The sequence below is a fragment of the Channa argus genome, unplaced genomic scaffold, assembly GCF_033026475.1.
Source record: "Channa argus isolate prfri unplaced genomic scaffold, Channa argus male v1.0 Contig014, whole genome shotgun sequence".
Taxonomy (NCBI): Eukaryota; Metazoa; Chordata; class Actinopteri; order Anabantiformes; family Channidae; genus Channa; species Channa argus.
Window position 1 is genome coordinate 485,051 of NW_027125233.1, and position 21,019 is coordinate 506,069.

Consider the following 21,019-nt stretch of genomic DNA (forward strand, 5'->3'; position numbering starts at 1 on the left):
CAGTCCTACATTCTTAGCTTTCCTCTTCTCTCTTTGCCTACGAACACACCTTCCTCCTCTTCTTCTTCGTCTTCGACCAACAGTAGTCCAATTTCCACCGGTACCCTGTAGGTCAACAGCACAGTTGGTTAGCGACTGTCTTTTGGTTTGTTTATTTCTATCAGGCTAGCTAGCACTTTCTGTGGGAAATGGCTTATTTTGTTTATTATGTTGGCCTTGGTTCGCCCTGAGTTGTAGTGTCATGTTTTGTTTGACACTTTCTTTCGTTTAAAATAAATATCATTCTGTTGGAACATCTCGATCCTGGATTTTGGTTTGGGGATCGGAGAGGGAACATGCTAATTTATCTTTGTATGTTGCACCCTGACCCCCTAGACAGGGGCGTAACAGACCTGTACAGTTATAGTACTTTGTACTTTGCAACATTTATCTTCTTCTTAGCAAGTGTCATGCATTCTGCTTCTCCAGCGTTTTTAAGAGCTGTTGATGATGTCAAATGCAGCTTACGGCCACACCGCTCTCTAAGCGCCCGATCACGTCCGATCTCGGCAGCCAAATAGAGCCGGGCCTGGTTAGTACTTGGTAGGAAGACAGCCTGGGAATACCAGGTGCTGTAAGCTTTTTTGCTTGGGTTTACGGGCAGCACAAGCTGGTGTTACTGCCTATTTATTCATAGAAATTGTTCTATATTTTCATCAAATTTTGTTCTTTCATTGCTGTTTTGCTACTTTATTGGTTTGTCAACCATCGTGCTTCATTACTAGTAGACCATGTTACGGTCCTGGCCATATGTGTTGTTTTTATTTTGTTGTTCTTATAGGTGCCCTGCCTGATTGGCCGGATTGGGGGGCAGTACAGGAAGCTGATTGGTCCATCCTACACTTCCTGGAGTTTTAAAAGTACGGTTCCCAACAGCTAGCGAGGCTCTTTCTGGCAGCAGCACCTGTTTGCTGTTCTTGGTTTCCAAACCTTATTTAGCATTTTTGAATTGTTAGGTTTTATGCCGTGGTTTTGTTTATAAATTGTATATTTTGTAAATAGTATTAAATCTGTAGGGGTGAACTGCCATTTTCTTTGGACTGTTTTCACATTAGGGAGTTAGGGTTAGCGACTGTCTTTTGGTTTGTTTATTTCTATCAGGCTAGCTAGCACTTTCTGTGGGAAATGGCTTATTTTGTTTATTATGTTGGCCTTGGTTCGCCCTGAGTTGTAGTGTCATGTTTTGTTTGATACTTTCTTTCGTTTAAAATAAATATCATTCTGTTGGAACATCTCGATCCTGGATTTTGGTTTGGGGATCGGAGAGGGAACATGCTAATTTATCTTTGTATGTTGCACCCTGACCCCCTAGACAGGGGCGTAACAGACCAGTACAATTATAGTACTTTGTACTTTGCCACATTTATCTTCTTCTTAGCAAGTGTCATGCATTCTGCTTCTCCAGCGTTTTTAAGAGCTGTTGATGATGTCAAATGCAGCTTACGGCCACACCGCTCTCTAAGCGCCCGATCTCGTCCGATCTCGGCAGCCAAATAGAGCCGGGCCTGGTTAGTACTTGGTAGGAAGACCGCCTGGGAATACCACATGCTGTAAGCTTCTTTGCTTGGGTTTACGGGCAGCACAAGCTGGTGTTACTGCCTATTTATTCATAGAAATTGTTCTATATTTTCATCAAATTTTGTTCTTTCATTGCTGTTTTGCTACTTTATTGGTTTGTCAACCATCGTGCTTCATTACTAGTAGACCATGTTACGGTCCTGGCCATATGTGTTGTTTTTATTTTGTTGTTCTTATAGGTGCCCTGCCTGATTGGCCGGATTGGGGGGCAGTACAGGAAGCTGATTGGTCCATCCTACACTTCCTGGAGTTTTAAAAGTACGGTTCCCAACAGCTAGCGAGGCTCTTTCTGGCATCAGCACCTGTTTGCTGTTCTTGGTTTCCAAACCTTATTTAGCATTTTTGAATTGTTAGGTTTTATGCCGTGGTTTTGTTTATAAATTGTATATTTTGTAAATAGTATTAAATCTGTAGGGGTGAACTGCCATTTTCTTTGGATTGTTTTCACATTAGGGAGTTAGGGTTAGCGACTGTCTTTTGGTTTGTTTATTTCTATCAGGCTAGCTAGCACTTTCTGTGGGAAATGGCTTATTTTGTTTATTATGTTGGCCTTGGTTCGCCCTGAGTTGTAGTGTCATGTTTTGTTTGACACTTTCTTTCGTTTAAAATAAATATCATTCTGTTGGAACATCTCAATCCTGGATTTTGGTTTGGGGATCGGAGAGGGAACATGCTAATTTATCTTTGTATGTTTCACCCTGACCCCCTAGACAGGGGCGTAACAGACCAGTACAGTCATAGTACTTTGTACTTTGCCACATTTATCTTCTTCTTAACAAGTGTCATGCATTCTGCATCTCTAGCGTTTTTGAGAGCTGTTGATGATGTCAAATGCAGCTTACGGCCACCCCGCTCTCTAAGCGCCCGATCTCGCCCGATCTCGTCCGATCTCGGCAGCCAAATAGGGCCGGGCCTGGTTAGTACTTGGTAGGAAGACCGCCTGGGAATACCAGGTGCTGTAAGCTTTTTTGCTTGGGTTTACGGGCAGCACAAGCTGGTGTTACTGCCTATTTATTCATAGAAATTGTTCTATATTTTCATCAAATTTTGTTCTTTCATTGCTGTTTTGCTACTTTATTGGTTTGTCAACCATCGTGCTTCATTACTAATAGACCATGTTACCGTCCTGGCCATATGTGTTGTTTTTATTTTCTTGTTCTTATAGGTGCCCTGCCTGATTGGCCGGATTTGGGGGAAGTACAGGAAGCTGATTGGTCCATCCTACACTTCCTGGAGTTTTAAAAGTACGGTTCCCAACAGCTAGCGAGGCTCTTTCTGGCAGCAGCACCTGTTTGCTGTTCTTGCTTTCCAAACCTTATTTAGCATTTTTGAATTGTTTGGTTTTGTGCCGTGGTTTTGTTTATAAATTGTATATTTTGTAAATAGTATTAAATCTGTAGGGGTGGACTGCCATTTTCTTTTGATTGTTTTCTCTTGTTTTCACATTAGGGAGTTAGGGTTAGCGACTGTCTTTTGGTTTGTTTATTTCTATCAGGCTAGCTAGCACTTTCTGTGGGAAATGGCTTATTTTGTTTATTATGTTGGCCTTGGTTCGCCCTGAGTTGTAGTGTCATGTTTTGATTGACACTTTCTTTCGTTTAAAATAAATATCATTCTGTTGGAACATCTCGATCCTGGATTTTGGTTTGGGGATCGGAGAGGGAACATGCTAATTTATCTTTGTATGTTGCACCCTGAGCCCTTAGACAGGGGCGTAACCGACCAGTACAGTTATAGTACTTTGTACTTTGCCACATTTATCTTCTTCTTAGCAAGTGTCATGCATTCTGCTTCTCCAGCGTTTTTAAGAGCTGTTGATGATGTCAAATGCAGCTTACGGCCACACCGCTCTCTGAGCGCCCGATCTCGTCCGATCTCGGCAGCCAAATAGGGCCGGGCCTGGTTAGTACTTGTAGGAAGACCGCCTGGGAATACATGGTGCTGTAAGCTTTTTTGCTTGGGTTTACGGGCAGCACAAGCTGGTGTTACTGCCTATTTATTCATAGAAATTGTCCTATATTTTCATCAAATTTTGTTCTTTCATTGCTGTTTTGCTACTTTATTGGTTTGCCAACCATCGTGCTTCATTACTAGTAGACCATGTTACGGTCCTGGCCATATGTGTTGTTTTTATTTTCTTGTTCTTATAGGTGCCCTGCCTGATTGGCCGGATTTGGGGGCAGTACAGGAAGCTGATTGGTCCATCCTACACTTCCTGGAGTTTTAAAAGTACGGTTCCCAACAGCTAGCGAGGCTCTTTCTGGCATCAGCACCTGTTTGCTGTTCTTGGTTTCCAAATCTTATTTAGCATTTTTGAATTGTTAGGTTTTGTGCCGTGGTTTTGTTTTTAAATTGTATATTTTGTAAATAGTATTAAATCTGTAGGGGTGGACTGCCATTTTCTTTTGATTGTTTTCTCTTGTTTTCACATTAGGGAGTTAGGGTTAGCGACTGTCTTTTGGTTTGTTTATTTCTATCAGGCTAGCTAGCGCTTTCTGTGGGAAATGGCTTATTTTGTTTATTATGTTGGCCTTGGTTCGCCCTGAGTTGTAGTGTCATGTTTTGTTTGACACTTTCTTTCGTTTAAAATAAATATCATTCTGTTGGAACATCTCAATCCTGGATTTTGGTTTGAGGATCGGAGAGGGAACATGCAAATTTATCTTTGTATGTTTCACCCTGACCCCCTAGACAGGGGCGTAACAGACCAGTACAGTTATAGTACTTTGTACTTTGCCACATTTATCTTCTTCTTAGCAAGTGTCATGCATTCTGCTTCTCCAGCGTTTTTAAGAGCTGTTGATGATGTCAAATGCAGCTTACGGCCACACCGCTCTTTAAGCGCCCGATCTCGTCCGATCTCGGCAGCCAAATAGGGCCGGGCCTGGTTAGTACTTGGTAGGAAGACCGCCTGGGAATACCAGGTGCTGTAAGCTTTTTTGCTTGGGTTTACGGGCAGCACAAGCTGGTGTTACTGCCTATTTATTCATAGAAATTGTTCTATATTTTCATCAAATTTTGTTCTTTCATTGCTGTTTTGCTACTTTAATGGTTTGCCAACCATCGTGCTTCATTACTAGTAGACCATGTTACGGTCCTGGCCATATGTGTTGTTTTTATTTTCTTGTTCTTATAGGTGCCCTGCCTGATTGGCCGGATTTGGGGGAAGTACAGGAAGCTGATTGGTCCATGCTACACTTCCTGGAGTTTTAAAAGTACGGTTCCCAACAGCTAGCGAGGCTCTTTCTGGCAGTAGCACCTGTTTGCTGTTCTTGGTTTCCAAATCTTATTTAGCATTTTTGAATTGTTAGGTTTTGTGCCGTGGTTTTGTTTATAAATTGTATATTTTGTAAATAGTATTAAATCTGTAGGGGTGAACTGCCATTTTCTTTGGACTGTTTTCACATTAGGGAGTTAGGGTTAGCGACTGTCTTTTGGTTTGTTTATTTCTATCATGCTAGCTAGCACTTTCTGTGGGAAATGGATTATTTTGTTTATTATGTTGGCCTTGGTTCGCCCTGAGTTGTAGTGTCATGTTTTGTTTGACACTTTCTTTCGTTTAAAATAAATATCATTCTGTTGGAACATCTCAATCCTGGATTTTGGTTTGAGGATCGGAGAGGGAACATGCAAATTTATCTTTGTATGTTTCACCCTGACCCCCTAGACAGGGGCGTAACAGACCAGTACAGTTATAGTACTTTGTACTTTGCCACATTTATCTTCTTCTTAGCAAGTGTCATGCATTCTGCTTCTCCAGCGTTTTTAAGAGCTGTTGATGATGTCAAATGCAGCTTACGGCCACACCGCTCTCTAAGCGCCCGATCTCGTCCGATCTCGGCAGCCAAATAGAGCCGGGCCTGGTTAGTACTTGGTAGGAAGACCGCCTGGGAATACCAGGTGCTGTAAGCTTTTTTGCTTGGGTTTACGGGCAGCACAAGCTGGTGTTACTGCCTATTAATTCATAGAAATTGTTCTATATTTTCATCAAATTTTGTTCTTTCATTGCTGTTTTGCTACTTTATTGGTTTGCCAACCATCGTGCTTCATTACTAGTAGACCATGTTACGGTCCTGGCCATATGTGTTGTTTTTATTTTCTTGTTCTTATAGGTGCCCTGCCTGATTGGCCGGATTGGGGGGCAGTACAGGAAGCTGATTGGTCCATCCTACACTTCCTGGAGTTTTAAAAGTACGGTTCCCAACAGCTAGCGAGGCTCTTTCTGGCATCAGCACCTGTTTGCTGTTCTTGGTTTCTAAACCTTATTTAGCATTTTTGAATTGTTAGGTTTTGTGCCGTGGTTTTGTTTATAAATTGTATATTTTGTAAATAGTATTAAATCTGTAGGGGTGAACTGCCATTTTCTTTGGACTGTTTTCACATTAGGGAGTTAGGGTTAGCGACTGTCTTTTGGTTTGTTTATTTCTATCAGGCTAGCTAGCACTTTCTGTGGGAAATGGCTTATTTTGTTTATTATGTTGGCCTTGGTTCGCCCTGAGTTGTAGTGTCATGTTTTGTTTGACACTTTCTTTCGTTTAAAATAAATATCATTCTGTTGGAACATCTCGATCCTGGATTTTGGTTTGGGGATCGGAGAGGGAACATGCTAATTTATCTTTGTATGTTGCACCCTGAGCCCCTAGACAGGGGCGTAACAGACCAGTACAGTTATAGTACTTTGTACTTTGCCACATTTATCTTCTTCTTAGCAAGTGTCATGCATTCTGCTTCTCCAGCGTTTTTAAGAGCTGTTGATGATGTCAAATGCAGCTTACGGCCACACCGCTCTTTAAGCGCCCGATCTCGTCCGATCTCGGCAGCCAAATAGGGCCGGGCCTGGTTAGTACTTGGTAGGAAGACCGCCTGGGAATACCAGGTGCTGTAAGCTTTTTTGCTTGGGTTTACGGGCAGCACAAGCTGGTGTTACTGCCTATTTATTCATAGAAATTGTTCTATATTTTCATCAAATTTTGTTCTTTCATTGCTGTTTTGCTACTTTATTGGTTTGCCAACCATCGTGCTTCAGTACTAGTAGACCATGTTACGGTCCTGGCCATATGTGTTGTTTTTATTTTCTTGTTCTTATAGGTGCCCTGCCTGATTGGCCGGATTTGGGGGAAGTACAGGAAGCTGATTGGTCCATCCTACACTTCCTGGAGTTTTAAAAGTACGGTTCCCAACAGCTAGCGAGGCTCTTTCTGGCATCAGCACCTGTTTGCTGTTCTTGGTTTCCAAACCTTATTTAGCATTTTTGAATTCTTAGGTTTTGTGCCGTGGTTTTGTTTATAAATTGTATATTTTGTAAATAGTATTAAATCTGTAGGGGTGAACTGCCATTTTCTTTGGACTGTTTTCACATTAGGGAGTTAGGGTTAGCGACTGTCTTTTGGTTTGTTTATTTCTATCAGGCTAGCTAGCGCTTTCTGTGGGAAATGGCTTATTTTGTTTATTATGTTGGCCTTGGTTCGCCCTGAGTTGTAGTGTCATGTTTTGTTTGACACTTTCTTTCGTTTAAAATAAATATCATTCTGTTGGAACATCTCGATCCTGGATTTTGGTTTGGGGATCGGAGAGGGAACATGCAAATTTATCTTTGTATGTTGCACCCTGAGCCCCTAGACAGGGGCGTAACAGACCAGTACAGTTATAGTACTTTGTACTTTGCCACATTTATCTTCTTCTTAGCAAGTGTCATGCATTCTGCTTCTCCAGCGTTTTTAAGAGCTGTTGATGATGTCAAATGCAGCTTACGGCCACACCGCTCTTTAAGCGCCCGATCTCGTCCGATCTCGGCAGCCAAATAGGGCCGGGCCTGGTTAGTACTTGGTAGGAAGACCGCCTGGGAATACCAGGTGCTGTAAGCTTTTTTGCTTGGGTTTACGGGCAGCACAAGCTGGTGTTACTGCCTATTTATTCATAGAAATTGTTCTATATTTTCATCAAATTTTGTTCTTTCATTGCTGTTTTGCTACTTTATTGGTTTGCCAACCATCGTGCTTCATTACTAGTAGACCATGTTACGGTCCTGGCCATATGTGTTGTTTTTATTTTCTTGTTCTTATAGGTGCCCTGCCTGATTGGCCGGATTTGGGGGAAGTACAGGAAGCTGATTGGTCCATCCTACACTTCCTGGAGTTTTAAAAGTACGGTTCCCAACAGCTAGCGAGGCTCTTTCTGGCATCAGCACCTGTTTGCTGTTCTTGGTTTCCAAACCTTATTTAGCATTTTTGAATTGTTAGGTTTTGTGCCGTGGTTTTGTTTATAAATTGTATATTTTGTAAATAGTATTAAATCTGTAGGGGTGAACTGCCATTTTCTTTGGACTGTTTTCACATTAGGGAGTTAGGGTTAGCGACTGTCTTTTGGTTTGTTTATTTCTATCAGGCTAGCTAGCGCTTTCTGTGGGAAATGGCTTATTTTGTTTATTATGTTGGCCTTGGTTCGCCCTGAGTTGTAGTGTCATGTTTTGTTTGACACTTTCTTTCGTTTAAAATAAATATCATTCTGTTGGAACATCTCGATCCTGGATTTTGGTTTGGGGATCGGAGAGGGAACATGCAAATTTATCTTTGTATGTTTCACCCTGACCCCCTAGACAGGGGCGTAACAGACCAGTACAGTTATAGTACTTTGTACTTTGCCACATTTATCTTCTTCTTAGCAAGTGTCATGCATTCTGCTTCTCCAGCGTTTTTAAGAGCTGTTGATGATGTCAAATGCAGCTTACGGCCACACCGCTCTCTAAGCGCCCGATCTCGTCCGATCTCGGCAGCCAAATAGAGCCGGGCCTGGTTAGTACTTGGTAGGAAGACCACCTGGGAATACCAGGTGCTGTAAGCTTTTTTGCTTGGGCTTACGGGCAGCACAAGCTGGTGTTACTGCCTATTTATTCATAGAAATTGTTCTATATTTTCATCAAATTTTGTTCTTTCATTGCTGTTTTGCTACTTTATTGGTTTGCCAACCATCGTGCTTCATTACTAGTAGACCATGTTACGGTCCTGGCCATATGTGTTGTTTTTATTTTCTTGTTCTTATAGGTGCCCTGCCTGATTGGCCGGATTTGGGGGAAGTACAGGAAGCTGATTGGTCCATCCTACACTTCCTGGAGTTTTAAAAGTACGGTTCCCAACAGCTAGCGAGGCTCTTTCTGGCATCAGCACCTGTTTGCTGTTCTTGGTTTCCAAACCTTATTTAGCATTTTTGAATTGTTAGGTTTTGTGCCGTGGTTTTGTTTATAAATTGTATATTTTGTAAATAGTATTAAATCTGTAGGGGTGAACTGCCATTTTCTTTGGACTGTTTTCACATTAGGGAGTTAGGGTTAGCGACTGTCTTTTGGTTTGTCTATTTCTATCAGGCTACCTAGCGCTTTCTGTGGGAAATGGCTTATTTTGTTTATTATGTTGGCCTTGGTTCGCCCTGAGTTGTAGTGTCATGTTTTGTTTGACACTTTCTTTCGTTTAAAATAAATATCATTCTGTTGGAACATCTCAATCCTGGATTTTGGTTTGAGGATCGGAGAGGGAACATGCAAATTTATCTTTGTATGTTTCACCCTGACCCCCTAGACAGGGGCGTAACAGACCAGTACAGTTATAGTACTTTGTACTTTGCCACATTTATCTTCTTCTTAGCAAGTGTCATGCATTCTGCTTCTCCAGCGTTTTTAAGAGCTGTTGATGATGTCAAATGCAGCTTACGGCCACACCGCTCTCTAAGCGCCCGATCACGTCCGATCTCGGCAGCCAAATAGAGCCGGGCCTGGTTAGTACATGGTAGGAAGACAGCCTGGGAATACCAGGTGCTGTAAGCTTTTTTGCTTGGGTTTACGGGCAGCACAAGCTGGTGTTACTGCCTATTTATTCATAGAAATTGTTCTATATTTTCATCAAATTTTGTTATTTCATTGCTGTTTTGCTACTTTATTGGTTTGTCAACCATCATGCTTCTTTACTACTAGACCAGTACCGTTTTAGTACTTTGCCACATTTATCTTCTTCTTAGCGAGTGTCATGCATTCTGCTTCTCCAGCGTTTTTAGGAGCTGTTGATGATGTCAAATGCAGCTTACGGCCACACCGCTCTCTAAGCGCCCGATCTCGTCCGATCTCGGCAGCCAAATAAGGCCGGGCCTAGTTAGTACTTGGTTCGAAGACCGCCTGGGAATACCAGGTGCTGTAAGCTTTTTTGCTTGGGTTTACGGGCAGCACAAGCTGGTGTTACTGCCTATTTATTCATAGAAATTGTTCCATATTTTCATCAAATTTTGTTCTTTCATTGCTATTTTGATACTTTATTGGTTTGTCAACCATCGTGCTTCATTACTAGTAGACCATGTTACGGTCCTGGCCATATGTGTTTTTTTTTTTTTGTTGTTCTTATAGGTGCCCTGCCTGATTGGCCGGATTGGGGGGCAGTACAGGAAGCTGATTGGTCCATCCTACACTTCCTGGAGTTTTAAAAGTATGGTTCCCAACAGCTAGCGAGGCTCTTTCTGGCAGCAGCACCTGTTTGCTGTTTTTGGTTCCCAAACCTGGTTGCAGACAGAGGTGTGGTTTCTCTCTAGAGCGAGCAGTGACGGACCCGCGCATGAGCCTGTTTTGGCGGGCTTTTTCAGTTTGCTTGTGTTTTTTGTCGTAATTTAACTAAATAGTATAGAGATTTCGATTTTGTTTATGTTACTAATCCCCCCGGCGGATTTGCTCCGTTCGGGGGCGCTTTCATTTTGCCTTTTTCTTTTTTATTTTATTTTGGTTTTGTTTTTTTGCCGAGTGTTACTCGATTCGCCAAGCTACGTAAAATGGAGAATGGCGGAGAAAGACGAGGTAAATTGACGGAGGACGCTGTGAAAATTGTGGCTCCTACCATGAGATGTCGGGGGGAAACGGCAATGCCAGCCGAAATAGAGTACGGAGCGGGAGCAACCAAACGCCAGGCCGTGGAGCAGGGAGAGAAGAGAAATGGCGGGCAAGTTCCGGGCTTGTCAATGCAGAGGATTACTTCAGCAAAGAGGACGGGGAAAGGAGTGGATTTGGTCGGAGAGCAGCGGCAGAATAGGTTGGAGATTGATGGCATTTGTGTGGATGGAAAACATCAGGAGGAACGGGCGAGGATGCAGACGGAGATGAGCGGAAGACGGGAGACAATGAGAGAAAAAAGGTACGAAAAAGATTTGACTGTATTGGCAGAGGTGGTTGGTGAAGAGAAGGTGAAAACGATGGAACTGTTACGAGCAATACGTGATGTGTGTGGAGGCATAGTTGCGCTGCGTGAGACCGGATCGAATAAATATGAGGTGACGGTAAAAAGTGAAGCTGGAAAGAAAAGGCTACTGGATGGATTTAAAGTTGGTAAAGCGGTGGTAATGGTAAAAACATTAGCAATTGATGAACTGGTGGTGTCTTTTTTGAATTTGCCGGCGTATATAACGGACGAGGAAATTATGGAAAAACTGGACGTGTGGGGAGTGAGAGCGATCTCGCCTATTAAAAGGAGGATGTGGCCCGGGACTGATGTGGCGGACGGTACAAGATATATGAAGGTAAAGTTTAATGAAACTGTGCAGTCACTGCCCTACTCAGCGAAATTCATGACAGCTAATGGTCCGGAGTATTTTAGAGTAATTCACAATAATCAAGTGAAAGTTTGTCGGATGTGCTTACAGCCGGGACACATCGTGAGGGACTGTCCGGATTTCACCTGTTTTAAATGTAATAAACAGGGACATTATGCACGTGAGTGTGATGCCAGGATGCACAGATGTATGGAATGTCATAGCTCCACAGAGGAATGTCAATGTAAAAATATAGATGAAGGGAATGGGGAGGGTAGCAGGGAATCCATCTCCGAGGATGACAGGAGTGAGGTTAGACCTGTAGAGGAGCCAGAGCTGAATATGGGCAGCGAGAGTGAACAGGAGGATGAGGTGGTGTTGGAGACGCAGGGCGGTGACCTGCCTGTGCGGGAGGAACATGGGAGTGAAAGAGAGGATGTGTTGGGATCTAGTATGGATCAAGTGCTGGCAGAGTGGAGCGGGGATAGGGCGGGTCACCCTGAAGGGGGTTGGCTGAGCCCATCTTGGCTCGCTTCACAGAAGGTCCCCTCTCATAATGGAATACCACCCGCCCCTAGAGAGGAAGACTCGGATGCTGCCCTGCTGGCTCCCCAGGCTGACAGTATAGAGTCAGATTCGGAGATGGATGTTCAGCAGATAAAGCAGGTTAGAAAACGTCCACAGCAAGAGAAATCAGGGAGGAGTGAGGGAGGGAATAGAGGCAAAGGGAAAAAACATCTTAGGAAATGACCTTTTTAATCGGTGTTTACTTGATAATGCTGCTTCAATCGCAAAATTTAAACGGGTTAACAAATATTGGGAAAATAGAGCAACTCTGTGGAGAAATGGCATGCGACATCTTGTGTGTCCAGGAATGTAGGTGGTCCATGGACAAAATAGACACTATAAAATCTTTTTGGAGAGGGGAGCTCTTTTACTCCCTCTCCTCAAACAAAACTGCTGGAGTGGCAATTTTTGTAAAGCCGGGTGTGTGTGAGAGTATTGTGGAGATTTTTAAGGATGGACAGGGTAGACTAATTGTTATTGATATAATACATTATAATAAAAAATATAGAATTCTGAATTTGTACGGTCCGAACAGTGAACCTGAAAGGAGAGGTTTCTTTGAGCGCTGCAAAAGGTGGACAGATGATCGCTCGGTAGTGATAGGAGATTGGAATGTTGCTCTGACTAAGGCGGACGTAGGAGTTAATAATAAATTTAAACAAGACATTAGTAGATCGGCTGTTTTTGTATGGATGGATGAGTGTGATTTGATAGATGCGTGGAGAGTGCTGAACCCCGGCACCCGGGCGTATTCGCGCAGGCAAGTGGTATTGGGCAGGCTAAAGCAATCCAGGATTGACCTGTGTTTGTTGGCGTCGAGTTTGGTGCAAGAATTAAATGAGTGTAAATATTGTTTTTGTTCCTGGAGTGATCATGCCTGTTTAAAGGTGACTCTAGGGGAGGGTGGTATGCAAAGGAATGGGGGCCTGTGGTGTTTTAACACTTCCCTCCTTGAAGATCAAGTTTTTAAAGATAAAATGAAGTCTTTTCTCTCTGCTCTATGTGATGAGAGTGATTATGTCGTGGATATCATTGAGTGGTGGGAGCGCACCAAATTTAAAATTAAAAAGCGTTGTATCGCTCTGAGCAGAGAGAAGAGGCTGAGGGAAAAGACAGAGGAGGCTGAGCTGAGACATCATCTAAAAGAGGAGCTTGAGCTTATTGAGGCTGAGTGTGACCGTCCCTTGGATGTCTATCTTGGATTGAGGGAGCAGCTGAGACGGTTAGATGAGAGAAAATGCAGAGGCGCAATGATCCGCAGTAAAGCACAACACATGTTGAAAGGGGAGCGCTGTACTGCTTTTTTTCTAGGTTTGGAAAAAAGGAAACAGGCAAAAACATACATACCAGAAATAAAAGACCTTGATGGAAACACACATACTGATATAGTGGATATTTTACAAGCAATACAAGACTACTACGCTAATTTGTTTAGCAAACAACATATTAAAAAAGCACAAATGGGCACAGTATTAGGAAAAATTGGCTGCTCCCTCAGTCACGAGGATGCGGTTCTGTGTGATGGTGACATTCAGATTGAAGAAGTGAGAGCAGCGATTGGAAGCCTTAATACATCTAAAAGCCCGGGTGTGGATGGTCTCTCAGCTGAGTTTTACCAACATTTCAGCAACATACTGGCCCCCGTCCTCTGCAGGCTATACTCTGCCATGCAGGAGGAGAACAGGTGCGCGGAGTCTTTTTTAAGGGGTGTGATCACTCTAGTTTATAAAAACAAAGGCGCCAGAGATGACCTGGCAAATTATAGGCCAATTAGTCTGCTCAATACTGACTATAAGATCCTCGCTAAGGTGCTAGGGTTCAGGCTTAAGGGAGTGATTGGCTCGATAGTTGGGCCTACCCAGACTTACAGCATTCCGGGGAGGGATATCGCTGACTGCATTTTGTCAACAAAATTCTCATTGGAGAATTTAATGGCTACAGGAGGTATATACCTTAATGTAGATCTAGAGAAGGCATTTGACAGAGTGAGTCACGATTTTCTCTTCGAGTGTCTGGGGGTTTTTGGGTTCGGCCCAACTTTTCGAGGGTGGATGAAGTTACTGTACAGCCGAGCTACTAGTGTCGTGAAGTGCAATGGCTTCGTGACAGATCCCGTCCCCTTAGAAAGATCAGTGAGACAGGGGTGCCCCCTATCAGCTATGCTCTATGCAATAGTGGCAGAACCTCTAGCACAGTCAATTATATCTGACTCTCAAATAATTGGGATCACGTCGCCCAGAGGAACTGATTTCAAAATAGCACAATATGCAGATGATATTAACATCATGGTCAGGGATGGGGATAGTTTGCGAAGGGTTTTGCAACATCTAGATGCATATGAGCAAGCTGCGGGAGCACGGGTAAATAAGGACAAATCGAGTTTGATCCTGGGGCCTGGTACTGTTCTTGGGGAGGAAGGCCAGCATTTTAAAAGGGGCGGGCCTGAGGTTAAAGTACTTGGTGTATATTTGGGCTCACAACCAGAAGACAGCAGTCGTAGATCCTGGGAAGAGCAGGTTGCGGGGTGTAGATCAAGGCTCGCACTGTGGAGAATGAGGGGATTAGGTTTAAAAGGGAAAATCACTGTAATAAATGCAGTAATTGTGCCGAGACTTGTCTACACCATGCAGGTTTGTCACCTGCCGAGTGATGTACTGGTACGCCTGAGCAGCGCTATTGAGGATTTTCTATGGAAGGGGAGAGCAATGAAAATTGCACATAAGACACTGGTCGGGCCGTACAAAAAGGGGGGACTCAAACTGTGTAATTTAAAAGCAAAATTGAAGTCATTAAGAATAAAACTGTTTAAGAAAATGCTGAGCCAGAAAACTAAAAACATATGGGAGGATTATTTGTATGATGATGTACTGAAAAGAGGTATGTGCGGCTTTTACAATCTATGTAGCGTCACACTCGGCCGGCCTATTGTGGGAACATGTCCACTCTTCCAGGAGGCGGCTGAGGCATGGGTGGAAATCCTGCCCCAGTTGGAGTGTGTAATTACATCAAAACAAAGTGTGTTAAACCAGCCCATCTTTGGGAACCCCTGCCTCAGCGGCCGAGAGGGATGTAAGGCCGGTCGGGGCATCTTGACTGAGGCGCTACATCAGATTAAAGATGTTTTAGACCAGACAGGGGCTCCTAGCCCTCTTGCGGTATTTAGTAAAATTAGGATGAAAGGGTTTAATATAAAAAAGGCTAGAGTTGTTCGATTTTGTGATGATTTATTAGAGCGAATGCCGCAAGAGTGGAAAGAGTGGTTGTCGGAAGTGGATGAGGATCGGGTGGAGGACGACGAGCTGGATTTTGCTCTGACCTGTGACGTCAAAAACAGAAAACTGCAAGATTTACAATCAAAATTTTGGTATAGGGTTTTAATTAACAAAATATTCCAAGAACCTACAGCAAACACTGCATGGTCTCATCTCTTTCTTACCCGTCCCGTCTCTGAAATTTGGTCAAATATACACAGTAAGTGGCTTCCCCCTGCAATAGCAAACTCAAACTTCCTGCTGCGTCACAGAAGGGTGCTGGTTTCTGTCGTCCTTCACCAGATAAGTAAAAGCACGTATGCGAGAACCTGTCCGGTCTGTAGGGTGGAAGATGAAGATTTTAACCACTTTATGCTATACTGTACAGTCACACGGGATTTCAGGGACTGGGTTAAAACGTTGTTAATCAATAAGTGTAAACTGCCTAAGTTAGAAGGGGAAGCATGGGACTGGGTGTGGTGCTTTGGGAAACAAAAAGGTGATAAAAGATGTAATGTTGGTTTAATCAATTTTTTATTGAGTGTAGCACGTCATGTGTTGTATGTTGGTAGAAATTATGCTTTGTATGGGGGGAAAAGGACAAACAGGGTGGGTTTTTTTCAAAATATGGTGACACATTACATGAGAATTCTGTTTTCAGTGGATGAGGATGAGTTTATAGCTAGGTGGGGGGCAAGGAATGATTTATGTGAGCTGGATGGGGAGGGTAGATTGCACTTCGATTTTGGGTGAATTTATTTAACCTTGTAGTATATGGGCGTATATATTTAAGAATGTATGTGTGTATGTAGGTGTATGTATATATGTATATATATGTGTGTATGTATATATATGTATGTATACATGTATATATGTGCATACAAATATGTGGAAAAAAGGGGAAGAGGCTTGCTTTGCTTTAATTTGTTTGATTTACTGTTAAAAAGACGAATGAATTTACTCTTTTTCTTTATGTTTCTCTGTATATAGTTAATTTTTATTTTGTAAAGTGTATTTTTGATAATAAAAAGATAAAAAAAAAAAAAAAAAAAAAAAAAAAAAAAAAAAAAAATAAGCGCCCGATCTCGTCCGATCTCGGCAGCCAAATAGAGCCGGGCCTGGTTAGTACTTGGTAGGAAGACCGCCTGGGAATACCAGGTGCTGTAAGCTTTTTTGCTTGGGTTTACGGGCAGCACAAGCTGGTGTTACTGCCTATTTATTCATAGAAATTGTTCTATATTTTCATCAAATTTTGTTCTTTCATTGCTGTTTTGCTGCTTTATTGGTTTGTCAACCATCGTGCTTCTTTACTACTAGACCGGTACCGTTTTAGTACTTTGCCACATGTATCTTCTTCTTAGCGAATGTCATGCATTCTGCTTCTCCAGCGTTTTTAGGAGCTGTTGATGATATCAAATGCAGCTTACGGCCACACTGCTCTCGAAGCGCCCGATCTCGTCCGATCTCGGCAGCCAAATAGGGCCGGGCCTTGTTAGTACTTGGTAGGAAGACCGCCTGGGAATACCAGGTGCTGTAAGCTTTTTTGCTTGGGTTTACGGGCAGCACAAGCTGGTGTTACTGCCTATTTATTCATAGAAATTGTTCTATATTTTCATCAAATTTTGTTCTTTCATTGCTGTTTTGCTACATTATTGGTTTGTCAACCATCGTGCTTCATTACTAGTAGACCATGTTATGGTCCTGGCCATATGTGTTGTTTTTATTTTGTTGTTCTTATAGGTGCCCTGCCTGATTGGCCGGATTGAGGGGCAGTACAGGAAGCTGATTGGTCCATCCTACACTTCCTGGAGTTTTAAAAGTACAGTTCCCAACAGCTAGCGAGGCTCTTTCTGGCAGCAGCACCTGTTTGCTGTTCTTGGTTTCCAAACCTTATTTAGCATTTTTGAATTGTTAGGTTTTGTGCCGTGGTTTTGTTTATAAATTGTATATTTTTGTAAATAGTATTAAATCTGTAGGGGTGAACAGCCATTTTCTTTTGATTGTTTTCTCTTGTTTTCACATTAGGGAGTTAGGGTTAGCGACTGTCTTTTGGTTTGTTTATTTCTATCAGGCTAGCTAGCACTTTCTGTGGGAAATGGCTTATTTTGTTTATTATGTTGGCCTTGGTTCGCCCTGAGTTGTAGTGTCATGTTTTGTTTGACACTTTCTTTCTTTTAAAATAAATATCATTCTGTTGGAACATCTCGATCCTGGATTTTGGTTTGGGGATTGGAGAGGGAACATGCTAATTTATCTTTGTATGTTGCACCCTGAGCCCCTAGACAGGGGCGTAACAGACCAGTACAGTTATAGTACTTTGTACTTTGCCACATTTATCTTCTTCTTAGCAAGTGTCATGCATTCTGCTTCTCCAGCGTTTTTAAGAGCTGTTGATGATGTCAAATGCAGCTTACGGCCACACCGCTCTTTAAGCGCCCGATCTCGTCCGATCTCGGCAGCCAAATAGGGCCGGGCCTGGTTAGTACTTGGTAGGAAGACCGCCTGGGAATACCAGGTGCTGTAAGCTTTTTTGCTTGGGTTTACGGGCAGCACAAGCTGGTGTTACTGCCTATTTATTCATAGAAATTGTTCTATATTTTCATCAAATTTTGTTCTTTCATTGCTGTTTTGCTACTTTATTGGTTTGCCAACCATCGTGCTTCATTACTAGTAGACCATGTTACGGTCCTGGCCATATGTGTTGTTTTTATTTTCTTGTTCTTATAGGTGCCCTGCCTGATTGGCCGGATTTGGGGGAAGTACAGGAAGCTGATTGGTCCATCCTACACTTCCTGGAGTTTTAAAAGTACGGTTCCCAACAGCTAGCGAGGCTCTTTCTGGCATCAGCACCTGTTTGCTGTTCTTGGTTTCCAAACCTTATTTAGCATTTTTGAATTCTTAGGTTTTGTGCCGTGGTTTTGTTTATAAATTGTATATTTTGTAAATAGTATTAAATCTGTAGGGGTGAACTGCCATTTTCTTTGGACTGTTTTCACATTAGGGAGTTAGGGTTAGCGACTGTCTTTTGGTTTGTTTATTTCTATCAGGCTAGCTAGCGCTTTCTGTGGGAAATGGCTTATTTTGTTTATTATGTTGGCCTTGGTTCGCCCTGAGTTGTAGTGTCATGTTTTGTTTGACACTTTCTTTCGTTTAAAATAAATATCATTCTGTTGGAACATCTCGATCCTGGATTTTGGTTTGGGGATCGGAGAGGGAACATGCAAATTTATCTTTGTATGTTGCACCCTGAGCCCCTAGACAGGGGCGTAACAGACCAGTACAGTTATAGTACTTTGTACTTTGCCACATTTATCTTCTTCTTAGCAAGTGTCATGCATTCTGCTTCTCCAGCGTTTTTAAGAGCTGTTGATGATGTCAAATGCAGCTTACGGCCACACCGCTCTTTAAGCGCCCGATCTCGTCCGATCTCGGCAGCCAAATAGGGCCGGGCCTGGTTAGTACTTGGTAGGAAGACCGCCTGGGAATACCAGGTGCTGTAAGCTTTTTTGCTTGGGTTTACGGGCAGCACAAGCTGGTGTTACTGCCTATTTATTCATAGAAATTGTTCTATATTTTCATCAAATTTTGTTCTTTCATTGCTGTTTTGCTACTTTATTGGTTTGCCAACCATCGTGCTTCATTACTAGTAGACCATGTTACGGTCCTGGCCATATGTGTTGTTTTTATTTTCTTGTTCTTATAGGTGCCCTGCCTGATTGGCCGGATTTGGGGGAAGTACAGGAAGCTGATTGGTCCATCCTACACTTCCTGGAGTTTTAAAAGTACGGTTCCCAACAGCTAGCGAGGCTCTTTCTGGCATCAGCACCTGTTTGCTGTTCTTGGTTTCCAAACCTTATTTAGCATTTTTGAATTGTTAGGTTTTGTGCCGTGGTTTTGTTTATAAATTGTATATTTTGTAAATAGTATTAAATCTGTAGGGGTGAACTGCCATTTTCTTTGGACTGTTTTCACATTAGGGAGTTAGGGTTAGCGACTGTCTTTTGGTTTGTTTATTTCTATCAGGCTAGCTAGCGCTTTCTGTGGGAAATGGCTTATTTTGTTTATTATGTTGGCCTTGGTTCGCCCTGAGTTGTAGTGTCATGTTTTGTTTGACACTTTCTTTCGTTTAAAATAAATATCATTCTGTTGGAACATCTCGATCCTGGATTTTGGTTTGGGGATCGGAGAGGGAACATGCAAATTTATCTTTGTATGTTTCACCCTGACCCCCTAGACAGGGGCGTAACAGACCAGTACAGTTATAGTACTTTGTACTTTGCCACATTTATCTTCTTCTTAGCAAGTGTCATGCATTCTGCTTCTCCAGCGTTTTTAAGAGCTGTTGATGATGTCAAATGCAGCTTACGGCCACACCGCTCTCTAAGCGCCCGATCTCGTCGGATCTCGGCAGCCAAATAGAGCCGGGCCTGGTTAGTACTTGGTAGGAAGACCACCTGGGAATACCAGGTGCTGTAAGCTTTTTTGCTTGGGTTTACGGGCAGCACAAGCTGGTGTTACTGCCTATTTATTCATAGAAATTGTTCTATATTTTCATCAAATTTTGTTCTTTCATTGCTGTTTTGCTGTTTTATTGGTTTGTCAACCATCGTGCTTCTTTACTACTAGACCGGTACCGTTTTAGTACTTTGCCACATTTATCTTCTTCTTAGCGAGTGTCATGCATTCTGCTTCTCCAGCGTTTTTAGGAGCTGTTGATGATATCAAATGCAGCTTACGGCCACACCGCTCTCGAAGCGCCCGATCTCGTCCGATCTCGGCAGCCAAATAGGGCCGGGCCTTGTTAGTACTTGGTAGGAAGACCGCCTGGGAATACCAGGTGCTGTAAGCTTTTTTGCTTGGGTTTACGGGCAGCACAAGCTGGTGTTACTGCCAATTTATTCATAGAAATTGTTCTATATTTTCATCAAATTTTGTTCTTTCATTGCGGTTTTGCTACTTTATTGGTTTGTCAACCATTGTGCTTCATTACTAGTAGACCATGTTACGGTCCTGGCCATATGTGTTGTTTTTATTTTGTTGTTCTTATAGGTGCCCTGCCTGATTGGCCGGATTGGGGGGCAGTACAGGAAGCTGATTGGTCCATCCTACACTTCCTGGAGTTTTAAAAGTACGGTTCCCAACAGCTAGCGAGGCTCTTTCTGGCAGCAGCACCTGTTTGCTGTTCTTGGTTTCCAAACCTTATTTAGCATTTTTGAATTGTTAGGTTTTGTGCCGTGGTTTTGTTTATAAATTGTATATTTTGTAAATAGTATTAGATCTGTAGGGGTGAACTACCATTTTCTTTGGACTGTTTTCACATTTGGGAGTTAGGGTTAGCGACTGTCTTTTGGTTTGTTTATTTCTATCGGGCTAGCTAGCACTTTCTGTGGGAAATGGCAAATTTTGTTTATTATGTTGGCCTTGGTTCGCCCTGAGTTGTAGTGTCATGTTTTATTTGACACTTTCTTTCGTTTAAAATAAATATCATTCTGTTGGAACATCTCGATCCTGGATTTTGGTTTGGGGATCAGAGAGGGAACATGCTAATTTATCTTTGTATGTTGCACCCTGAGCCCCTAGACAGGGGCGTAACAGACCAGTACAGTTATAGTACTTTGTACTTTGCCACATTTATCTTCTTCTTAGCAAGTGTCATGCATTCTGCTTCTCCAGCGTTTTTAAGAGCTGTTGATGATGTCAAATGCAGCTTACGGCCACACCGCTCTCTAAGCGCCCGATCTCGTCTGATCTCGGCAGCCAAATAGAGCCAGGCCTGGTTAGTACTTGGTAGGAAGACCGTCTGGGAATACCAGGTGCTGTAAGCTTTTTTGCTTGGGTTTACGGGCAGCACAAGCTGGTGTTACTGCCTATTTATTCATAGAAATTGTTCTATATTTTCATCAAATTTTGTTCTTTCATTGCTGTTTTGCTGTTTTATTGGTTTGTCAACCATCGTGCTTCTTTACTACTAGACCGGTACCGTTTTAGTACTTTGCCACATTTATCTTCTTCTTAGCGAGTGTCATGCA

General features: G+C 42.6%; 17 pseudogenes; all 17 read left to right on the forward strand.

Moving 5' to 3' along the window:
* Window positions 1-501: 501 nt before the first annotated feature.
* Window positions 502-620, forward strand: LOC137112593 (5S ribosomal RNA; annotated as a pseudogene).
* Window positions 621-1,477: 857 nt separating this feature from the next.
* On the forward strand, window positions 1,478-1,596 carry LOC137112657 (5S ribosomal RNA; annotated as a pseudogene).
* Window positions 1,597-2,453: 857 nt separating this feature from the next.
* Window positions 2,454-2,582, forward strand: LOC137112688 (5S ribosomal RNA; annotated as a pseudogene).
* Window positions 2,583-3,449: 867 nt separating this feature from the next.
* On the forward strand, window positions 3,450-3,567 carry LOC137112679 (5S ribosomal RNA; annotated as a pseudogene).
* Window positions 3,568-4,434: 867 nt separating this feature from the next.
* On the forward strand, window positions 4,435-4,553 carry LOC137112989 (5S ribosomal RNA; annotated as a pseudogene).
* An 857-nt stretch (window positions 4,554-5,410) lies between these two features.
* On the forward strand, window positions 5,411-5,529 carry LOC137112840 (5S ribosomal RNA; annotated as a pseudogene).
* Window positions 5,530-6,386: 857 nt separating this feature from the next.
* LOC137112990 (5S ribosomal RNA) lies at window positions 6,387-6,505 on the forward strand (annotated as a pseudogene).
* Window positions 6,506-7,362: 857 nt separating this feature from the next.
* LOC137112991 (5S ribosomal RNA) lies at window positions 7,363-7,481 on the forward strand (annotated as a pseudogene).
* Window positions 7,482-8,338: 857 nt separating this feature from the next.
* LOC137112872 (5S ribosomal RNA) lies at window positions 8,339-8,457 on the forward strand (annotated as a pseudogene).
* Window positions 8,458-9,314: 857 nt separating this feature from the next.
* On the forward strand, window positions 9,315-9,433 carry LOC137112670 (5S ribosomal RNA; annotated as a pseudogene).
* A 251-nt stretch (window positions 9,434-9,684) lies between these two features.
* LOC137112681 (5S ribosomal RNA) lies at window positions 9,685-9,803 on the forward strand (annotated as a pseudogene).
* A 6,608-nt stretch (window positions 9,804-16,411) lies between these two features.
* On the forward strand, window positions 16,412-16,530 carry LOC137112605 (5S ribosomal RNA; annotated as a pseudogene).
* An 868-nt stretch (window positions 16,531-17,398) lies between these two features.
* LOC137112992 (5S ribosomal RNA) lies at window positions 17,399-17,517 on the forward strand (annotated as a pseudogene).
* An 857-nt stretch (window positions 17,518-18,374) lies between these two features.
* Window positions 18,375-18,493, forward strand: LOC137112993 (5S ribosomal RNA; annotated as a pseudogene).
* An 857-nt stretch (window positions 18,494-19,350) lies between these two features.
* On the forward strand, window positions 19,351-19,469 carry LOC137113137 (5S ribosomal RNA; annotated as a pseudogene).
* Window positions 19,470-19,720: 251 nt separating this feature from the next.
* Window positions 19,721-19,839, forward strand: LOC137112544 (5S ribosomal RNA; annotated as a pseudogene).
* An 857-nt stretch (window positions 19,840-20,696) lies between these two features.
* LOC137112571 (5S ribosomal RNA) lies at window positions 20,697-20,815 on the forward strand (annotated as a pseudogene).
* The last annotated feature ends 204 nt before the right edge of the window (window positions 20,816-21,019 follow it).